This window comes from Neopsephotus bourkii, unplaced genomic scaffold (genome assembly GCF_033783945.1).
Source record: "Neopsephotus bourkii isolate Nb327-2 ecotype Australia unplaced genomic scaffold, CSIRO-AGI_Nbou_v1 NB_940, whole genome shotgun sequence".
In the NCBI taxonomy this organism is placed as follows: domain Eukaryota; kingdom Metazoa; phylum Chordata; class Aves; order Psittaciformes; family Psittacidae; genus Neopsephotus; species Neopsephotus bourkii.
Window position 1 is genome coordinate 1,976,096 of NW_026901434.1, and position 23,907 is coordinate 2,000,002.

The window sequence follows — 23,907 nt, forward strand, 5'->3', positions numbered from 1 at the left end:
CTCTACTAGCTGTCCACAGGCTTGCTGCAGCCATGCTCCATTCCTCATCTTGCCTCCCATGGAATATCTCAACCTAAAACGTTTCATGCATTAGAACAAGAGGAAGGGGAAGGCATGTTCCCTTAAATCAGTTGTTCTGAAGGTCTATGTTTATTGCTATGTCACTAATTTTTTTATATGGGTATAAACAAGAAAGAAAAGCAATAGCAAAAGCGCAAGATAATATTCCTTGCTATTATCACAGAGATGTGCTTGTAAATTAATGACACAGTTTTGTGGCTTATGCAGTAAAATGTTTCAGTCTTTCTGACTTGGTAAATTTTTATTGCTCAGATTCTCCATTTGTTCTAGTATAAGAAAACTTAGTTTGAAGAGCATCCTGTTTACTTATATCTCGTAGTATTCTTTGAGGTGTTCCCTCTTATTCATCTGTTTGCTAAGCTAACTTCCTGGTTCATTCCATCTTTTTAGGTTTTCTTCCATGATAATTTTTGATTGTTGTCAAATTCCTGCTATGCCACTGTCATTGGTTCTGAGGAGGAACTCCAAGTGGAAAAGATACTCAAGAAGAAATTGTTTATTGGATATTGTGTTTCTTGCTGTCCTAATCTCATTCTTTTTCTATTCTACTATTTTGATTGCTCTTGTGACCACTGTGATGCCCAGCTCAGCATTGTCGTTTTTTTAAGCTGTTGGTCTGTTTGTCCCTTTGCTGTTCAGTTCTGAGGTAAAAGCCTGTCAGTGCTAAAACCAATGGTAAAACACCTGTCAACATGAGTGGGACAGGAACCCATCCCTCATCATTTGTTGCTTTCAATTTATTTTGTCTCTTCACCCCTTTGGATTTTGCAGCTTGAAGAAATGTTCATTTCTTTATCAGAAAAGTCAGGTATGAGTTTTTCCAACATTTTCCATGACAAAGGGAGATGTAAAGACATAATTTGGATTGTCGTGAATCATCTTCAAGTGCTCTATTCAGTCCCAGCTCTAGCAAATCCAGTGATTCCCCTGAAAGCTTCCTGCTTCTGATATACTAATAGTATAGTACTTATTTTCATATTCTTTCCTGTCTGCTCTTCTTTCCTTTTGGCCTGCCTCTTACCCAACTTGTATTTTATCTGTCATACACTGTCTCCTTTCTAGTTCTACTTGGAGTGAATTTCCATCCTCTGAAGCATAACACTTCAATTCCACTGACCTTTTGTATTTGGGGAATATACTATAGTTATTTACTCTTTTATTGTGGATCCTTTTCCTGCCTTCCTGTTTCCTTTCTTACAGAGGAACACACGTAACTTTTTGAAGTAGCTTCCATGCAGTTTATAAAGCATTAGGTTTCCTTACTTGTGACTTTAGATTATTTTTGAGAAAGATTGTTTTGTTTTGTTTTTTTTTAAGAAGATACTTTTTCTAAATTGCAATGTTGTATTAAAAGCTGTGGATACTTTCTCCGGAGAATAATGCTTTGAAAATATAAGTTTACAAGAAGTGTATCTTTATGGATCTCTGTTGTTTAAAGTAGCCTTGACATTTAACATTTCTCACCAGTCTGTTTTACAAATTTACAGTCAAATACTGTTTGCACAATTTAATTAGGGGTACCTAGATCTAAAATCCGTTATGCTGTGTCTCATTAGTATTGCACTTAACACACTGTAGAGACATTTTAAATAGGTATATGCAGATGGATCCCAGGTAGATCTGACATGGACTTCATAATACTAGGAGGGTCCAGCTGTGTACATCTCTGTAGGTTAAATAACATAAGTTTTTATGTTATGAAATAGAGCTTCAACAGCACTGTGTGAACACTGTAACTCTGTGTGGTCTTTATCATCGAAGGGGCATGTTTCTTTCAAGTTCCTGCTAGCTTTGAAAATAGTTGTTTTCCAGTCTTATAAAATTTTAAGTGGAACTGATATGGGGACATAGTGGCATTTACTTGGTAGTGTCCTGGGTGCCGATAAATTTACAGTTTCCTTTCAGTAAGCTGTATTACATGCATTTAAAAGCAGAATAATAAAATGATCAGTAATTCACAAAAGAATACTGTTCTGAATAACATAAGATTAGACAAGCTTTGGAAGCCAGATCAATTTTTCTAAATTTTCTTATTCACATGCATATTTATATAAATGTGAAGCTGGATATACCATTAAAAATTGATCTTGGATTTTTGAAATATGAAGTTAACAAACTACAGGGCAGTTACCTAATTTGTAGAACCACTACTAGAAATTACTTAAACTCATTCATGAAGGTCTTAATCCAGGCTGAGGCTAGGCAGAAGCCCTGGCTTTCTTTGTCCCAGTTTCTTTTTTCTTGTCTGAAAGAATCATGCAGTAAAGCTAGAGCTCACACTGGGTCTAGTGCGACCAAAACCCTAGTAAAAATACAAATAATACAGATAAAAATCAAATGGTTCCATGTAAATTCTCCAGTTCTTTACTGCAACACAGACTGTGGTTATGGTGCAGCTGGAACCACTGTCAGTATTCCCGTTTGCTGCAAATTGAACAAGATTCCAATCATCAGTCTTATTACAGGATTGTGATTTTGTGCACAGTAGAGTGCTATTAATATAGTCTGTAGACTTGATTTCCTTACAAGTAGAATCTGTAGGCTCTAGCAGGGGCTTCCTGTGTTGCCTTTGGTCGTTCAGAGTCTTTCAAAATGTGTGTAAAGTACTTCCAAGCCAAAAAGACAGTGCTTGAATCAGGCTTTTGAGTTGGTGAAGCACATTAATGAATACAGCCTTATAGAATATACAATGTTTTTTATATGCTATGAAAGCAGACAGATCTCATCAGAAAAGAATGCATGCTTTTCTTTGATTCAGTCCATACTTGTTGAGAGCTTAATAGGAAGGGATTTTTTTTTCCTCTTGGATTTTACTTTTTATTACAAAATATTGCACAAACCCTTTCATACCTTGAGCTTCTCCAGGGAGAAAACATAATGTCTGAATGTAATGCTCTGGGTAGCTTTTGTTATTTGTAGCACTGACTTTCTGTGCACTTCCAGCTGGCTTGGGCAACTTGATACTGTATGGTCTAAGCAAGCTGAGTATTACAGTCTACCCTGTGAAAAACCATGCCACTATCCTTACATTTCTCTTGTGGTTTAATTCCAAAGTTCTTTTCAGTTAAGAAAGAACATTTTCTTGCTTGCTTTTGCTCGAATTGGCTAACAAGCACTTTGAAAATTGTAATTGAGGCGTACGGAATATTCTTATATTTTTAGGGTTTTATTTTTCTGCATGGTATGCTTAACTAATTCAAATATAATTTAATGGACATTCATTTAGCAGTGAAGATGTAGGAATCGAAATGCTCTTTTACTTCCAAAATATGTATTTCCTAATGAATTTTTTTAATCTAGTATTTTGATAAAATATTGTAAAACAGTATTCTGTTAGGATAAGTGTTGGACATGAGGTACTTAGATTGTATAGGGATTGCTAATTTTGTATTGTGATGCTATGAAATAGGAGAAAATGAACAGGATGAAAGAGAAGTAAATGTTTAAAGACATGATGATTTAGCTAAAATAATATAAAATCATCTGTATGTAATAAAATACTGTCAGAAGTTACTTCAAGTCTTCTCTGAATAATATGGTTTTCATCTTTTTGGATCCATGTGTTTAACTTTAATCAAGGAAGTAGTTCATCTGAGTGTATGCATAATCAATACTCAGCCTGTCCTGGGTTATTTAAGTGCTGGTAGACTTTTTGGCTATGCTTGATGCATCAAGCATGCTTTTAGTCATTAACAAGAATAGTAAATTGATTCTTTCAAGAAGGGTGTGTTACAAAGTGTGTTACAAAGTTATGGTAAAAGTACCACATCTGGTGGTTTTGCAGAGTGGTTTTGAGTGTTATAGTGAATAGTTAAATATTTTTAAGTAAGGTATTTGATCATTTTAGGAAATGTGAAAACACCTTTTACCTATGGATGTGTGTGTGTGTGTGTATATATGCAAACTTATTGTACATACATAGTTCTGCGAGTAAATATTTCTCAATTTTTACGTGTGTTTTTTCATGCACAACTTCTGTTGATATCAGTGGGAGATGAGGATATAAGTATGAAGGGCATTAACTGGGCATATATAAGAAAGCAGGTAGTAGTAAAGTTGATTTGTGCTTGTGGTTCCTATTCTAAGTGTGTTATAAGAACAATGGAAGTAAATATCATTGCATAGTAAAAACTGACTTTGTAATAATGCTCTTAATAATGCTCTGTGGCTTTGTGGGTATATTTATATGGAAAATATTCTGCTCTAAATTTAATTCTAGTTTTGCATTAGAGAAAACTATAATGCAAAACTCTATAAACTCAAAACAGGTCATTGTGCAGAATTTCTGCCTTGGGCTTTGACTTCATCAGATTTCAGGAGCGGAAAAGATAAGTTGTGTGCTCTGAGGGAAGATACACTTTACTTGGAGGGGTTTAGGTGATTCGGTGCATACCGCTTTTCTAAGGTGGTCAGAATAAGCATCCAGCATGTCATTCCTGGATGCAGTTCTGCTGCAGTCTTATAAAAGGTGTGTAGTGCAGAGCTGTGGGCTGTCTGTGAACGATGAAGATGCTGTTACAATGAAATTTCAGCTTGGTTACTATGAAAATGCCACCTGTGGCACCCCCTGCACTTGATAGTTCTCTGTGAAGATAACTGATACATTAGACACTAGGTGTCTGTTGTTAGTTGCCCTGATTTAGCTTGAAATCTCTGTATTCTTTGAGATTAATGGTTTGCTACTAGATGGTTTATTTTCTTGGTGTTAATTACGTCCAGGTTTATTCATTCTTTCGTCATGTTACAGAGGCCACCCCTTCACCCAAGTATTTGGGAAGGCTTAGTGATATGTTTACTGAAATATTATTTAGCATGTTGATTTTGGTTACAGCCTTCCTTGTTTGTTTTGGTTTGGGTGGTTGGTTGGTTGGGGTTTTGAGGGGTTTTGTGGGTGGGTGGGGTTTTTTTGTGTTTTTTGTTTTTATTTTTATTTTCCTTCCTTGGTACTGATATCTCTGTTGTGCTTTTTAATTTGGGTAAGAAAACTGACAGTAACAAGCATTTATGGTAAAGTGCTTTGGTGCATTATCTAAGCCTGCAGGTAGATAGATAGTTACTGCAGTTTTCTGAAGCATATTTCTGGGGTTTTTTTACTAGCTTTTTCTTGCTCTATTCTTTATGTATTTTTATATTGGTATAAGTGATTCCCCTTCCCTAACCTTTCTTTTCTCACTAATGCTTAGTTATTCTTCTTCTTTCCTTTTATTCCTGGTCTGTCCATCTCTTAGGCGTGTGTGGGATACGTTAGTTGTTGCAAAAGATTCTATTCCATATTAAACATTGGGCTATATCCTACTTGGTTTACAGGTGTCAATCAGTAGTTGTCATTGACACAACAGTCTGTTATAGAAGTAGAGATGTTTAAAAGACAGTTCTGTGAAATCTGCTGGTTCATCATGTAACTGTAGTTGTTCTTGTCTTCAGGTAAACTTCTTTGAAGTCAACATGCCAGGTCTGTGCATAGTGGGTGGGACACTTTCCAGTGCAGTTGAGCTCAGCTGATGTTACCCTTGTCTCTGAATATTCTGCATTTGCCTAGTAGGTTTTCATAGTGCACCTGGAACATGGATCCTGGAACTGCCTTTGTGGCTTGGGAAGAAGTGAGTAGCTTGCCTCTGTGTTTAGTGCTGTGTGGAAAGCATGCAGGTCAGAACTGCAGTGCTGACACCCATGCCAGTCATTTATCTGGACAGTGGCAAGTGCAGGACTGTGCTCCCCCTGCAGAGGTCTAGGAATTTTTAATCAGGAAGCAGCAGTCTTGTAAGTCAGAAATCCCCTGGATATTTTGTGTTGCCAACTGTTATCAATGACCTGCGTTTTATTCTATTTCAGTTCCACATTTTTATCTATAGATGTTTGCCACTGGTATGCTAGCTAGTTGATAATTCTTTGACATAACAGTGTTTATTCATCTAAATCATACCCTGCTGGTGTAGGCTATTGTATCAGCATGGTATGCTATTTCGTTTATACTACTACCACAACAATTGCCTATTATATTTGGTCCCACCTGCTACTTAAAGAAAATATTTCCAGGAGCTTTTCTGTAGACCCTGAGTGCTTCAGAGCTGCAGAAGCAAGCAATCTGGTCCAGCTCCTATTCTGTAGTGATCAAAACTGACATCCCAAATAGATAGCATTATGCTGTGCTAGTTTGGTGAGGCCCAGTAATGACTTGTGATCATAGGCATTATTACTTCTAAGAGGCTTCCTTGCTGAGAGCCCTGTGTATAAATTTTGTAACTATGCCCCGTGTGTATTTCTGTCTTATGCTAAGGAATAGCAGGAACATATTGCTCACTGTAGCAGCCATATGTGTCAGTGCATGCTCTAAAATTGATTCTTCTTAAGGATACACAGAACCTCATCTGACTGTTTTCTGTAATACCTTTTATAAAGCGCCTGTTTGTGTACTTGGTTGTTTGGGCTGGTAAAAAGATAACCACCTTTTTAACTTGTGTTGCTGGGTTAACTTAGGCTTTGCTCCCAGAAAGTACTTGTCATTCTGTGAACAGGTATCCAGTGTGGCTACACTGCTAGCTAATTGTGTCACTGCGTGCCTATCAGCATGTTTTCTCTTCTTCCAAGATCTCAGCAACTGATCCGTGTGATTTAGGTATTGTCTCAGCTTCTTTTTCCTTTTGATTCTCATGTCAAGGAAGGATTGCAAATGTTATGCTGAAACAAAAGACATGAAAGTAATTATTCGGGGGGGGGGGGAGGGAATAGGGGGTTGAGATACTGTAATTTAAACTTCCTCTCATGACTTTTGAGTGCTTGAAATGGATGAAATAATAAAGCAGAAGCTCCTACCCAAAACCATAAAAACCCACCCAAGGATGAAGTAAGCAACTATGTTCTGTCCTCTCTAGTCCTGTTTGCTCAAATAAATTGCTTGAATGCCACTGAATACTCTCTGAATGTTCAATGTGAGGCAGACTAACAGTTCTTAGACCTTGGCCAGGTAATTCCAGCCAACTCTAAGGCAGATTCAAAGCACAAAACACTGCAGAAGTCTTTTCAGTCACATTGTCACAACTAGGGTTTTAGTCATATTGCTGTAAGTAGAAAAGTTTCTTCTAAAAAGCATGACCTTCTTATCTGCCAAGCTAACCAATTTAAAATTTTCTTCCTGCTTGGCCCTGAAAGAGTTAACAGAAGGCTTGAGTTCTCTTGTACTTCATATTGTCTCTTGGGTTCTTGACTTCTCCATACCAATTCTTTTACTTGTTACAATATTGACTTGCTTTTCCCTATGCAGTCTAGGTAGCTGTGGCATCCAAATGCTTTGGCTGCGCATCAGGTTCTGATGTATTGAAAAAACATTTGTTGCACCTTTTGCTGAATAAACGGAGCATAAATTTCAAAGGGAATCTTGGTATGATAAAACACCTAATTACAACTTACTTTGTATTTGACTTCCTGCATCTTTGCTTCACATTATAACATGGTAATTAAAATTGATCCTTCTGGGGGAATTTTTTTTTTTGGTGAAAATTAGCTCTCATTTTCTCTAAATACAGGAGTTGCTGTGCTAGGTTTGGTAAGACTAATAATGTCTTCCATTCTCTTGTAATTGGCATGCAAGTGATAGTTAATGGTTTACAACTTTATCAGAAGTTGTCAATTTCTCCCTGCCCCAAGTATTCGAAGTGCCATATAAACTTGTATATTGCCTGGAGTATTTTGTGCCATGGCATGAGGAGAATATGCTTGCAACTTCTCAGTTAACCAGCAACATCCTTATTCCTTGCTTGCAAGAAACTGCGTCTGAATGCTCAAGTAGCATAGGTAGATGGAAAACTAACAAGGCTTATAGTGAAAAGCTACGAAGATGGTTTGGATAGTTTTCCTCTCTTCCTTAGGTCATAAGGCTGAATTTTTACTAATGTGACAGTCTTTGCCCAGGGTTACAAAGGAGATAAACTTACTCTCCTGCATGAATACACGTGGGTCTCAGTTAAGGATGGCTTAGTGGTTTATTGCCCCACCAGCCCAACCCTGAATAGATTTTTTGACGTTCTGTTGATACTCTCAAGTCTCCATCCCTCTCCTACACATCCATCTCTTCAGCTTTCCCACACACCCACCTACCTACCCACACAATTACTTTAATTAAATGTTACTCATGTGTGGGTTTATCACTTCTTGCTGCTTAATCTGTTACCTTTCTACGGTCAGTATGAGTGACATGATTAAAACATTAGCAAGTTTGCTGATGACACCAAGCTGCGTGGTTCACTTGATACGCTGGAGGGAAGGAATGCCATCCAGAGGGACCTTGACACAGTTGTGAGGTGGGCTGATGCCAACCTCATGAAGTTTAACCATGACAAGTGCAAGGTTCTACACCTGAGTTGGAGCAACCCCAGGCACAGCTACAGGCTGGGCAGAGAAGAGATTCAGAGCAGCCCTGTAGAGAAGGATGTGGGGGTGCTGGTTGTTGAGAAACTTAACATGAGCTAGCTTCAGTGTGCACTTGCAGCCCATAAAGCCAACCATATCCTGGGCTGCATCAAGAGGAGTGTGACCAGCAGGTCAAAGTAGGTGATCCTGCCCCTTTACTCTGCTCTTGTGAGACCTCACTGGGAGTATTGTGTACAGTTCTGGTGTACTCAACATAAAAAGGACATGGAACTATTGGCAAAAGTTCAGAGGAGGGCCACGAGGATGACCAGGGGACTGGAGCACCTCCCATATGAAGATAGGCTGAGAAAGTTGGGGCTGTTCAACCTGGAGAAGAGAAGGCTGTGTGGAGACCTCATAGCAGCCTTCCAGTGTCTGAAGGGGGCCTGTAGGGATGCTGGGGAGGGACTCTTCATTAGGGACTGTAGTGATGGGACAAGGGGTAACGGTTAAAACTTAAACACATCAATCTGTCTTGGCTTAACCTGCAATCAGGTGAATCCACCTGTAAGATTGAAGCTGCTTGTATGGTCTACTGGTGACATGACAGAGTGATATACACATCACAGGCAGAAGAAAACAGAGGACAAATCTCATTACTTACTAGACATGCATGCAGGAAACAGAAGTTCTTCCTTTCAGACTTAGCTGAAAAAAGAATTAGACTGAGCTAATAGTCTAGTATGTATATTGTCCTTTATTTGGTCTCTCTGTGATATGCAAAAAAATTTGGGTGGTCATTTTAAATTTCATAGATTTAAACAGTAAATTACAATTATAAAGGAATAGTAGAAATGGGTAGAAATCCCAGATGAAAGGATAAGTAAGAGAGTAACTTGCTTTTGTTCTGTCTTGAATTAATCCTACTTATATATGGCCATTTCTTTACAAGAGTTTCACATGGTGTGGTGGGCTGACCCTGGCTGGACACCAGGTGCCCACCAAAGCTGCTCTGTCACTGCCTTTTCAGCAGCACAATGGAGAGAAAATACAACGAAAGGCTTGTGGGTCGAGATAAGGTAAATATTTCTTCATATATTGAGAATGTTTATATATTATATAAAATAATTGGTAGTTTAAGACTTGCATAAATGCAAAACCTGCCTCTCCTTTTGCTTGCTCCTCACCTACTTTATTCTTTGTGTGCATATTAGTTGTTTTGTCTTCCTTTTCAGCTTTACAGCTCTTTATTCCCTTTGTATAATCTTCCTCTGTGTTTCTGTTATGTTAATTTTCAATATGCCTGCTTTGTCTCTGTTTACTGTTTCTTCCCAGTTTTTGCTCATTCCAATGTTATCTAGCGGTTAATTTTCATCCCTCCCTACTCCAGGAGTTACAAAGCCAGTTACTATTGATTTTAATGTGGCATGGGGAGAGCATGTAACCTTCAGAAAGGAATATATTGTTGATGTGAAGAAGAACATACATGAATTCTTTAGTGGTTTTGGATCTAGATTGCTGTATCTTGCTGGTTCTAGAGGCTTTTTCAGAGGGGATCCCATGCAGTTGTGTTGCAGTCTCATCGTATTGTGCTGCCTTTTTTGATTTAGAAAAGCCTCACTATGGCTTTCTGAGACATCCCTCAGGCCATCTACTACTCTTGAGACTTCTGCGTTTGGTTTTCCAGCCAAGACCTCTTTAAATCTCATCCATTGAAACATACCACTGCCACTGATCCTTTTCTTCCCTTTCTGGGAGCTGCCTCTGAACTGCAGTCAGAATCTTACCCCAGTATAGAGATTCTGAGAGGCCCATTTAAAATCCATCTCCAAACAGCCAAAGAGTGTATAAGTACTCTTCAGATCTTTCACAGCCACAGCAATCACTTTTGTAAAAATGCTTGTGAGGAGGGATTAAACCACCGGTGTGGCAGCTGCTCATCATTCTGGGCCACGAGGTCTAAATAACACCTCCTGATGGAGTAGACGAAGAATACCTTATACCTTGAAAAGGAAGAGCGGAGCATTTCTCCTGCTGTGCTTTCTTGCTTTGGATTGTAGCTAAAATACTTTTAATTTATTCTCTGACTTATAAGAGAAAAAAAAAAAAAAAAGGCAGCAGAATGCTTCTGATTGAATCAAAGGAGAAGAGGAAAGCATGGTTACAATCATCAAGTCTTTTCTATGCCTGTGTTCTTTTTTTGCTATTATAAAAAGTGTTTCAAAAGATGTCAACTATTAAATTTAATAAGGATTCCCATAAGTTCCAGCTGTTCCAGAACAGTATCTAAATATTTGATTTGAAAACAGTATGTGTACCACACTGCAGCATACTGCAGGCATGATCACCCAGCTATCCTGAAAGATCTAAGTCTGTCTGTGCTAATTAGTGTTTGCAGATGAAGCTTTTGTAGTAGCAGCTTCAGTTAATAAAAGATCTTGTGGGTTATAAGCACTTAATATGTAAGATAAGAGATGTCTACAAGAACTAAATGGAAGCTGTGCAAATTCACTATTTTCAAGTCATTATAATTCTAGGGCACCTAATTTTTCTTTTCATAATTATATGGTGTATTTGTTAATACGTTAATATTAAAAAAGTCATTGCTGCCCTTATTTACAGAGATTTATTACCAAAAATATAAACTGTCAATTTACTTAAAATATTCAAAAGTATTAATCTTCACATGAAATGATATTAAAAAAGAAATTCTGTGGTTTTTCACTCAAGTTGAGGAAAAATTAATAGTTAGGCCAGAGAAATTGGCTTTTGAATTGTGCGTTTACTTGCAAATGCAGCAGTTTTGTTGCCTGTTTGCTCAAAGTCCTTATTCTTTTGGGTTTAGGGATATGGAAATACTTGGGTTGTGCTGAAAAAAACAAGTTTCTCATGTACAGATTCTCTCTCCTTCATTTCCATTCTTACATAGTTTTCAAGGGCAGTGTTACCAGATGCAGAGTTTCACCTCTGATTATTTTTATTTCCTTGTTCTCATACAGAAGCTCTTCCATTTTTAATTTTGTCAGGTGGCGAACTGTCCCAACCTGGATCAGTAGAAATAGTTGGGTTTTGTGGTTTCTATACAAGTGTGACTTTTTTTCTCCTTCTAATAAAGAATATATTGTGATTTTGATGGGGGGGGGGGAGGTATTAGATGGTGTTTGAAAGTAAAGGATGTATAAGAGAAAAATCAGTAATCCCTTAGTGATAATTTTAACGTATATTACAACTAGTGGGATTCTTTTCAAGAGGCTTGTTTCAATTCCTGGATTTAAAAAAAAATCTGCTTTACAAAATCAGAAAGTTAAAAGTTGGAGGATTAAACATGTTTGTGAGGAAGACATTGAATGGTTTATAATGTGTGAGTATTGTTTGGTGCTCTTGAGTGGGTGATACTAGATCCCAGTAGATTTGCACCATGATGCACAGGGCTTTAGTGACAAAATATGGTTTTAACCTCAGAGATAAGTCTTGCAAGCGCTTATAACTGAAAAGTCGTATACTGGTGTTCATAATAACCAATAGGTACTTCTTGCAGAGTCATTAGATTCATGTGTAGATACCTGCATAGTGAGGTCCTGAGTTTATGCAGAGCGGCTGGGTAGTTGTGTTTTAATATGCTTGCATGATAAGATTTTGCCTTTAATAGAAGCTGATGTTAAGCCAGGCCTCAAGCTTGTGCTGACATGTCAGTACCTGCTGGTATGCACAAAGACACACAATACTAGCCACCATTGGGGCTATTTAAAATTTTGTTTTTAAGGTAGTCTTTAGCATGTACTTGTGGTTTTACAGAGCACTGTAGGCTCCACTCATGGTAACATTGCTGAAGTTAACACACAGACTGGCAGTGTACGTACTTGTGAAATGGCTCATGTGTGCAATAAAAGCACTTTCACACCAGCATAAAATGTTGCTATTGGCTTCTTCCTGTCTCTAGCAAGCATTTCCAATTTTAGAATGTTCTTCCTCTCATTTTTGAGTTAAGCTGTCTTTTCTTTTTTCCCCACTGAGTTCAAAGTGTTGCAGATCCATTCTTTTTATCTCTCTGTTCTCTCTCAAAAGAAACTTCCAGCCATTTCCCATTTACTTCTCTTTTTGCAGGTACAGCGTAGTCAACTTTCCAAAGATACTAATGTGTTTCATAGACCAAACATGTTCAATCAAAGGTACTGCTGTCTGAATCACTGATTCTGTTCTTTTTAATGGAAAAAGCCAAGGCATTTCTGTTATCATCATCATCACAAGAATTACTTCTGTTTTCAACCCAGGTGTGGGGCTCTTTTGTTTCAGATTTCTTTTGGTGGGGGAGGAGGGGTAGTTTTTTTGTGGTTGTTTTTGGTTTTGTCCGCATGTGTGTTTTCAGGACAACAAGTTTACTGTATCTTAGGCTTCCATGTGTCTAGCTTAGCCCAGTGCATTGAATTTTTCTGACTGGAACTCTTATCCAGATGCAGGTTGTGGCCTTGGGTTATTTGTCTGGGGTTTTTCAAAGTTAAAATTCCCAAACAGACTATTTCATGCCTGGACATGTAGCATGTACTCACTGTGTGCTAATATGCATGTTGTGAATAATCCTAACTGTGCATATATAGCAAGTCTTCTCTATAGTAAAAATAAGTAATTTTGTATGTCATGCTTCTGACTGAGAAATGTGGTGGCCCTATTAGTCACTTCTGTCCTGGCCACCCACTATATACAATTTCTTTCTACTACCCCAGTTTTTTAGTATCTCTATAGATGATCTTTTCAGGTAGCAAACTGAATCTAGACTCAGAATCTCAAGTTCCCTTAACCTAAACAGTCATAATACATTGGCCCAAATTGAGTAGCTTTCTAGTTAACTGAGCTATTCATTTGACATGCTGATTGGATGTATTTCAAATATTGAGTGTTTAGACCTGCAAAGTTTAGAGCCAGCTAGCAAGTATAATTTAGAAGCCTGGTATTTTTTGACCGAACTTGTGTCCTATACTTTTACACCTTTTGCCTTTAGTGGGAAGGAAGGAGGGCTTACATTCCTGAATATGCAAGTTTTTCATCTATCTGTCTGAGATAGATGTACTTCATACCTTGCCCAGAGAAGCTGTGGCTGCCCCATCCTTGGCAGTGTTCAAGGCCAGGTTGGACAGGTCTAGTGGAAGGTAACCATGCCTGTGGCAGGGGGGTCGGAACTAGATGGTCGTTAAGGTCTCTTCAAACCCAAACTGTTCTGTGATTTTGTCTAGCTATCTCAATACCCATTTTCTGCCATGAAGAATGGCACTTTGTTTTTATTACAAGCAAAAGAAGACTTCTTGGTTCAACATAGAGTTGATCATTATTACTGAAGATGTTCACAGGAAAGTTACTGCATGTATTCCACAGGTATCAGAGTAATCATTTGAGGTTAGTCTAGACCTGAATCTGGTTTGCAGTGTATAGTTTGACAAGCATTAGAAACACACCCTGTTCTCTTCTGGAAAGCCATGTACTCCCAACTGTATGTTCTTGCTGCTGGGATTAAAAATGGGGGATTGAGACTGGCCGGTGGTATGTTTGCTAAGTTTGTTGGCTTTCAATAAACTGTGCATTTATTACAAGGAATTGTTCTTGATCGTACTTTTCAGGTGAAGAAATGGGAATTAACTGAAAAATCTCTGAGATTTAGTTGAAAATACTAATCCTTTGGAGATGCTTTGTAACACTTTGCCTACTGATCAAATGCAGCAATAAAATTGCAGCATTTGCTCAGCAGTTTACAGTAAAAGTAGATGTTTCATGCCAAGTGTTATTTACATTATTTACAGGTGGTCTCTTTGGTAAATTAAATAGTACCAGGGTGATAAATTTGTTGCTCTTACGTTTGCTAAAATATCTTTGTACCTTGACCTTCTTCTGATAAGGTTTGTGAAGATAATATCCTACTGCATAGTTAGGCAAATTTTATCACTGAGACAAAGAGCTTTGAGTGCTGAGGGTTTGCAGGGGGGTTTTATTCTTTCTTCACTTCAGTGTTATCTCTGTAGTCATGAATTCACTGTCCACTCTCCTGTGTAGTAAAGGCTGAATGGGAAATACACAAAATACCTGAAGCTAATGTTAATGCTGCAGGAATATAACATGGGTGTTCAATGTTGCACTGTACAAGCTTGTTGGTGCTGATGAGTTGCCTTGTCACAGCAATGTAACCAATATTATGAATTCTTACTGTGATTTTTTTTCCTCATACAGATGTCACAGTGACTGAAGGAGGATGTATGACATGCTATGTTACTGCCTTAGGACCAGAATGTGTTGTCTGCTTTGGTGCAGCTGAGGGACTAAGGGGTTTACATTACTATCAGCTTGTCAGGGCACAAGGCAATCTATTGGTGCATTATTGGGCTGCTCTAATCTGATTTGGAATGCAAGGCAAGCCTTCTGTGTTTTCTCTAAAATTTCTGATATTCTACTATGATTCCTTATATGAGGAAAGTTGAATCACATTTTCTACTACTCTTACAGGGTAGTATAAACAGTTTGAAATAGAAAGCTTACAAGTTGTGACCTCAAATGACAATGGTATTTCTTTATATTCAAGAGTTCTTTAGATTTGTCAGTGGGCTGTAAAACAGGTATTTCTAAATGTGATTCCACTGCTTAAATCTAGTGTGTTTTTTTTCTTTTTTGTTGAGCTTGAAGGATGGACCCCTACAAGCATCTCATGAAAAGACAGATTTCATCCTTGCTACCATTTTGAGAAATTTTGCTAAATTACAATTATTATTTTTTCTATTTTTTGCAGAGGAGGAACTAGGGTACAAGTAGTTTGTATAACCTCCCAGAGGTAAATCTGTGACAAAATACGTTGTGGAAGCTGGCTGTCCTAAGCCCAAGTGTCTAGACTGAGAGATGGTCCTTTTCCCATAACAACAGAGTGCTACTGCTGAGATTAATTTTCAATGGATGTGTGCATTCGAAGCATTGAATGTTGAATAGATTGCAGTCTAAGCTTGAACACCGTCTTTCAGGAACATGAATAAGAAAAAAATATTGGTAAGGTTCTCTGTTACTTAGGAAATCTGTTTCTTCTTAAAAAAAAAAATAAAAAAAAGCCAGAACTCTGCAGCTTGGCTTAACTTTCAGACAGACATACCAGGCAGACTGAAGTTAAGAGTTCTGTCCTCCTGCACCCTCCCCCCCTCAGGATATGTGGTGGGATGCTACCACATGCAGTGACAAGATGGCTCTGCTCCTTTCCTTTAGCACAGCTTCCAGCTCTCTTCCACAGAGGAATGGGATTGAGGAGTCAAAGATCGGGCATGGTATGATATGCTGCTGCCAGGATCATGGCAAAGGTCAGGTGACAGGGGTCTCAAACTCCCTGTATAATGCTAAGTATTCAGGCTTTCTGCTGTGTTACTTAGCTTTACAAAGGCAGGGACCTGTGGCTGTCAAGAGAGAGGGAGACTGGAACCAGGCCTTTGATATACTGAGTTGCTGAGTTTAAAACCTGCACTGCAAAGTCTTGAGAAAGCAGCCAGAAGGCTGGCAGGAGATCACAATACGGGCAAGGAGCGTGACCAGGAGGGAAGAATGACTGGTAGCATCTTGTTGGAGGAGGGCGCTTTAGAAAGCAGAGCACCTCCGCAACTCCTTGTTCTGTTCAATGTGTAACAAAGTTATTTATGTTTGAGGTTTTTTTCTGCAATAAATGCAGCAGGCAAAACCAGTAGTAATCTGTATCGCAGTAAGATACAAATAAGCAGAAATCCCTTAGAGGTTGAGACTGAATTCTTGTTCTTTCAACCTGCTAAGTGTGCAAAAGGCAGTAACAGAGCAGGAGATACCCTTTTCTCCTTCCTGTGGCACTGTTCCCTATAGTCTTCCTTTCCTCAGGTGCCTGTGGGTAGAAGGGTAATGGCTTACCCTCCTGTCGTGGTTTAACCAATGCCAGACAGCTTGTTACCCACTCCCCCCCTTCTTGCCCTCCCCCTACTCCTGGGGGAACGGAGAGGAGACTCAAAAAGAATGCAACTCCCACGGGTTGAGATAAGAACAGTTTAATAACTAAGGTATAACACAAATCACTACTGCTGCCACCAATAATAGTAATGAAAAAGGAAATAACAAGGGAAGAGAATGCAACACCCCATCACCAGGCGACCGATAACTTGCCCCCCAGCCCGATCAAGCACCAACCGATACCTCCTCCAACCCTGCAGTCCCTCCTAGCCCTTCCGGGTAACTCCCAGTTACCTCCTGGGCATGACGTGCTGTGGTATGGAATACCTCTTTGGTCAGTTTGGGTGAGGTGTCCTGCTTCTGCTTCCTCCTGGCTTCCCCTCCTCCCTGGCAGAGCATGAGGCCCACAAAGTCCTTGGCCAAACCAAAACATCATTTTTATCAGCTCTGTTCCCAGCTGAAAGTCAAAACACAGCACTGCACCAGCTACCAAGAAAGAGAAAAATGACTGCTACTGCTGAACTCAGGACACCTCCACACAGCCCTGATACAGAGCAGGTTCAGATCGTCACAGTTTCTCTTAGGGATGTGCTCGGCTTAGGCAGTGGTGTTTGTTAGCCATAAATTTCATAAGAATGTTTGTAAGCTTACGGTTTTGCCTTGCTCATGGTAGTTTTCAGTATCTCAGATTTCATACTGGTTTGCTGGAAAAAATATTTGCAAGTAACTCTATATTTGTCCAATGTTTATACAATACATTAATCAACCGCAGGTTTTTTCCTCAAATTCACTATGTGTATGGCATGGGGCCATCTAGCACACCATATGTACTGTCTGAATTGCTATGTTTTGTGGGTTTTGGGTTTTTTTTAATTAAATACAGAGCATGATATGTAGGTGGAGAATCTATGACTTCAGTAGTTGCAATGATTCTTGTACCAGGAGTACCTCTGTGTATTGTTTTGCTATGATACCTTGTTGAACATTGCAGAAAGTATAACAGCTATAATTGCTGATTCTAAAAAAATCATATTTTACTTTAGAATAAAATTTGCATGAGGAGGTTTTCATCATATTGGCATGAGACCGTATTGAAGGCATTTGGTAATTTTGTGTCTAGTTGTTTTCATGGATAGTGGAAAAATAGTCTTGCTTTGCACTAATGTTTTTGTTAAAAATATGGACTGTATACCAGAGTGAGTTTAAATTCAGGCAAAAAGAAATTATAAATGTTCCTAAACAATGATAGCTAAAATACAGTGCTGTATATGAGCTTTCAGTTTGATAAATACTTACTTATGAGGTCATAAATACTTGAGGTACAAAAGGTTAATGTAGTGTGAAAGGCTGTAAAACACAGCAAGCAACCTGCTAGATCATAATGATGCATTAGTACCTTTCACTGTGAATGCTGGTGGTTATAAAATCTTTGGGTTGAATTTATTCTGTAATACAAGAATGGAAAGCCAGAGTATCTTCACTGTGTAGTTGTACTTATCTTTTTATATTTATTTCTCTTTGGTAAATAAATAAATAAAAGACTCTCATCTACTCCTAAGTGCCCACTGACTGGAACTGATAAAACCCCTCTTTTTGACTAATATAATTTATGAAAAGTGTATGTCAGGTGTTGTCTGTATACTCAGAATAAGTGATAAAATAAGGTAATACTCTGTTTTTTTGCCTTCTGTGTATTAATAAGTTTCCATGTGATAAAGTAAGCAATAATGCATAAAGGAAACAGAAGTGGTATAAATTCTGTAAAGCAGTAGTGCAATTTACCTATGAAGAGAAAAAAATACAGTGCTAAATTCACAAAGTAAGCATTTACTGAATGATAAAAATTACTTTATCATAATAAACTATAGTATTTCTCTCTCTTAGAAGTCCTCTGCAGTTTATAATTGTACCCAATATGCTGATGCAGCTAATATTTCTCATTTAATATCTACCTCTGTGAAGTGTTAATTTTCATGCTTTGGTGATCATTGCTTTTTACTGAAGCAAATTACTTTCTCTTACTCCTATATCAGAGCTTATGACAGATTAGGATAATTTTACTGTAATTAATCTTTTGAGTCAGTTCCTCTCTTTTCAATGAAGTGCCATATCTTGGCCAGGCTAAATTGAAGCACTTAATACAAATCTGAAATCAAATAGAAAAAACTTTTATTTTCACATTGACTTCTGGTACTTGCTTTCAGCCTTCTCTGCTCTCGGGTTACAAAAAGAGTATTTTACTTTGAATTTATTCAATTTATTCTTTTTTTTTTCAATTTATTCATTAATGCATCAATGAAGTAAAGATAAATAGTTTTGGGGAATTAAACAATAACAATGTCTACGGGAGAATATTTGGTAGGATATATCCATATTTTTTATATTATATTTAGATGCTGAAAATCAATTTTGTTATTACTAAGATAGAAGCTAAAAGTTGATAGTGTTTGGATTGTGAAAATATATCTTCAGTAAATCTTAACAAATTTTGAGATTGTTTATTTTATTTGGGTACAATCAGTCAAGCTAGAAATCCAAATAACAAAACCCTAGTAGGCCAGTATATCAGGTTATCAGGTTACAAATATATGACTCATATTGTCAAATGCTTCTTCATATTACAAAGTACAGAATTTTGATTATAACACAAAAAAAGTATTGCGTATTGCCAACTTATACTTGTGTATTAGGTTACGAGGCTTTCTCTATCATACTTCTGGGCAGAAACTTACTTTGTTTATTTTGTTTGTTCAGGTTTGGTTTTTTTTCTTTGCTATAATATTCTGGCAGTCTCCAGTCCATTGAAGCAGCCACAGCTGTTGTGTCATTCTGATTGACTAGCTGTATATTTCAATAGTGCCTCTTACTTTGAATTAAATATCATCCTCATGCTACAGTAATCATGAATATTCTTGATAGAATTGCATGGGGGAACACAATTAACCTTTTCTTCTTCCTTTTTACTTAAAGGAAATTAGAAAAAGAAATCAGTGGCCTGGTTTCTATTGTAATACATGCACCCCACAATGCCTGTGAAAGCCTCTTCACATGCATTAAGTCAGGTGAGAGAGCTGCTCATATTTGGCTCACAGTTCATTTTCTTTCAGCTGAAGTGTTCATCTGACGTTCTAGTTGGAGAAGAGTACTCAAGTATAAGTGTTAATAAATCTATATTCTTCATGAATTTATCTGATCTCATAACTGCAGTCATTAAAACCTACTGGATGGTTATGCAAATAGCTGAAGGAATTTCAAATTGACCTTCTATTTGTGAGACTCATTTTTTTGACCTGCTTTGCTTTCTTTTATTTTGGAAATAATTAAAATTGCTTGTGATACGTTAGCTATTGCGTGGTCAAGAGATTTACAGTGTTCCAGAGCAGATGATTTCTTTATCAAGGTGGAAATAAGCAGACAGTAAAGGTTGTAATTTACTATTTTAGTTATAAATCCATTTCCAAAAGTCTGTCAAAGTAATTTTGACAGTATTTCCTTTAGAAGTAGAGGAAGGGGAAGGCCTTACAAAAGGAGATGATATTAAATATAAATGCAATCTATGTCATATTTCTGTAAGCTGTTCTTTTTCTCTGGATGAAGTCAGTTTAAGTAGTCTTAGCTTATTATATTAATGAGTTTTACTCCCAATAGCTATTAATTATTGCTGCAACTTCCTCTGATATTCATGTCAAAGTTCCCCTCACAAAAAAAAAAAAAAAAAAATTGCTTATCCTGAATTACATCTGTGTTTATAGATTTTTAAAAACCCTGTGATTTGCTAAACCGTACATTCCTAAAGTACGGTATGTACAGTGTAGGCTTGGTTGTCAAACTGAATGACCAAACCCTTTTTTTCAAGTAGAATGAAAATTCTATACCCATAAAAGAGCAAAAAAAAAACCCCATTAAATGGTTTCTTTTGATTATATGTTGGATGAGGTTCAACTCATGAAGTTCACCAAAGCTAAGTGCAAGGTATGGCGCATAGATCGGGGCAATCCCAAGCACAGATACAGGCTGGGTGAAGAATTGTTTGAGAACAGCCATGAGGAGAAGGACTTTTGCCTGTCCACTAATCTACATAGATGCTTTACTTGTAAGGACTGGTGGGACTTCCTTTTGCAGGTTTGAAATACATTGGAAGAAAAAGGAAAATAATTCCTTAGGTTTCATGAAGGACTGGCTTTTGGGTATCAGAAACTGGCATTATTCCCACAGAAGGTTGTGGCTGATATGCTGTGTGATGGACATCTGGCATCTGGCATCTGGCAGTAGTATTCTTTTGCTAGTTTTCCATATGTTCCTTTTTCCTTTCAGTTGGAGTAAGAAAGTAGACTTCAGTTGTGGTTCAAGGAACCTGGTGATCATTACAGCTTACAGTTACTAATATGTGAAATAAAATGCATATAGAGAAACTTAGGTTATACAGGTTCAGGATAAATGGCGGGAAGACTATCAGAATGCACAAAGGAATGAAAATCCTGAGAACTAACAGATGATGAAGTAATCATGATTTTGCAAAAAAGAGATATATAAATATATTATGGATTTATTTACATACTCTTACACTGTATATTATATATATGTCAAGAGAATCTGCAAGGGAGGAATATAGGAATGTATACAAGTGAGATAAAGGGAAAATAGTGTAACTGTGCAAATCTGTGTACAGAATGTGATTATGGTGGAGTGATTTCCTGGAGCATATTAATCCTTCCTCTCTGAAGAGTGTCTTGTTTGTTTGGGTTATGGCCATCAGCTGCTAGATGTTGTAGAACAGTGATGGGGAAAGTGACATACAGTTGTTATTTGCTGCCAGTGTGTTTACATAATGTTAATTCTGCTGCAGTTGCAAGCAAAGTTTTCAAGTCTTTTTGTGTTCAAGAGTTTTTTCTCTTTTGCAACGAATCATTGAAAACCTGGTTCTCAGTGTGTAAGGGGTATTTTATATACCTCAGGAAGTATCTGGGCACACAAACTACATCCTGCAAGATCATTGTAAGGGTTAACGAATGTATAAATGTTGACCTCTTTTTAGTATTGCGGAGATTTTCATGAGGCACTCAGCGTGACAGCAGGAGAGGAAAAGGGGTGTCTTGATTTGACTTTTTTGTAAATAATTCTTTAAAATGCAATACATGGAAATTTTTTTTAAATTCAATTTTTTTAAATGCAATTTTTTTAAATGCAGTGAGAATGTAGGTGAAGACTATTATAGAAGTCCATTAAATACTTTTATGAAATAACATATATTTGGCATATACGGTGGAGAAGGGAATGAAAAGCCATGCCCTTATAAATGCATAAATAGATGTGGCATAAAACCAGATAGGAATTAATTGAATAATGACCCCACCTGCACTTAGAAAAAGAGATATAGAATACTTTTAGAGGTAATCCTGGTATTTTTCAGAAGATGAGGTTCTCACTTGGGCTAATGGAGAGAACTTTCTTTTAAGGGGGGAGCTTTGCTGAATAGTTGCCTTTCTAGAGCATTTCTTGCATTTTCTGAAGTAATTGATGTCAGATACTGGATCAGGATAAGCATTTGCATGATTACGTTTGTTAATCCTGGTATTGGAAGTGATACTTTTTTTTCAGAAGAAATTGCGTGTGCAGAGAATGCAACAGTGGCCCAGATAATTATACTGAGCAACTCAGAGCTGTTGCTGGTATTTTTAGATTTTTTGGTGTATGTGTGATTTCGTATAAGTAACAACTAAACTGATTTTTTTTTTTTTTTTTTTTTTTTTTGCGACATTGTGAACCTTAAAATCCTTCTGTGTTTCAGAAGGTTCAGGAATTGACTCCTTGGGCTAAGACACGCAAGTGAGCAAATGGGAAGTCATAGCAGGCTTTCAGAGGTCAAACAATGGAAAACCTTTCATCATGCTGTCACATTTTTTCTTTTCATGAGTTTGCAGTGCAGCAATCAACCATTCTCTCTCAGCATGAAACTCTGCTCTCACAAGTTCACTCAGCAGTTGGTTATGTCAACAAAACTCTTACAAAAAAGGACTTTACATGCATGACAAGTCTAGTTCAGGGGGGGAATTCCAGGAAGCAGGGTACATTGATTCCAGCTGAGTGTAAACATCACTTTCTAAACAACTCCATAGCCAAACCTGCAAATATTCCATCTAAAGACATTTCTTTCCTTTCTTGTGAAGAAAGTAGTGTCCTTTGAAGCTATGTAGAATAGTATTTCATTATTGATTATTCACTTGAAAAAATACTGTTAAATGTCAGCATTGGTAGTCACAGACTGTAAAGATATTTTTGTCTAGAGAGAGCCTGTTGCCCAAAGAAAAAATTAATAAGCCTTATTGCAAGCTTTTGTAGTATTCACTTATGAGGGATAATGCTTGACAGAATTTTGAAGCTAGAACATTTAAGAAAAGAATCATTTATTTTATAAGTGATGCTTGTGCATGAATGCATGACCCCAGGTAAAAGTACAGTCACCTTCCTGTGTATTGTGTTGTTTTGTGAATAATTTCTTCATATATTTCTTCATATATTAAGGTAATAACTGCGTCAGATAAGACAACTTATTTTGGGAGAGTGAGTGTATTTCCAGGTTATTGCCACAAGCTTTGCATCAGTCAGAATGTCTTGGTCTCAAGAGTGTTGTGTCCTGATTCATTGCCAGTATGTGATTGCCTTTCAAAGTGTAACTTGGGAGGTGTTTGAGAACTACCATACCTATAAGGCATATGTACCTGTAAGCTTTACAAAACATTTCTATATTTCTTCATCTGTTTTACACCTCTTCACTTAAACATTGTTGTTACAGGCATGCATTTTTAGATCGGAGGTCTGTATTTTTGGATATTGAGAACATACCGTATCCATTCTCCATTAATACTTTCAGCGGAAGCATTTCTGCTCCTGTTATATATAATTTATTTGTATAACTCTATAATCCCTGAAGTATTTCTCTGTGGGTAGGATAAGTTGCAGTTTCCAAAACTGGCTTCAGGTGACCTAAAGCCATGCTGCCATAGAAAGGGGTAGGCCTGTCCTCCAGTTTTCTTGTATTTAACATCATCAACATGTTTAACATCCTCAACATGTTTGTGTCCCTTTCTTCAGTTGTGGATTGGATCAGCTCACAAACTCATTTAATGAAGTCTAAGTTTCCAGTTGGACCAATGGGCCTGAACCAACACTCATCTGTACAAGTGCTGGGGTAAACATGGGGTGGGAGGAGCCTGAGTCTCAAGAGTTCACAGAAGGCAGGACTTTGTATCAGGTGCGTCACTGAAACTTTATTTGATTGTGAAACCACACCCTTAGCGTTATGTTTTTTTTAGACATATGAGAAAACAAGCTCCATTGTGAAAGCAATAAGAGAAATGAATCTAGAATATAAATGTGTTGAATAATTTCTGGGCAAAAACGACACAAGCAAGTGCTGACAGTTTTTTGTTGCTGGGATACTTTGATAGATTTATCAAAGAAGCTTGTGCAATGTTAAGCTAGAGTTCCCTTTCAAATGATAAAAAACTTCTAATCAAAATTTGTATATTTATTTTCATGGGGGGTTTTGATACT

The 23,907-nt window shown here is 37.5% G+C and overlaps 1 protein-coding gene across 41 annotated transcripts in view; it reads left to right on the plus strand.

Moving 5' to 3' along the window:
• The window catches only part of RBFOX1 (RNA binding fox-1 homolog 1), a 1,299,775-nt gene that overhangs the window by 1,169,255 nt on the left and 106,613 nt on the right, over positions 1 to 23,907 (plus strand). The gene's annotated exons all lie outside the window — the stretch shown is intronic.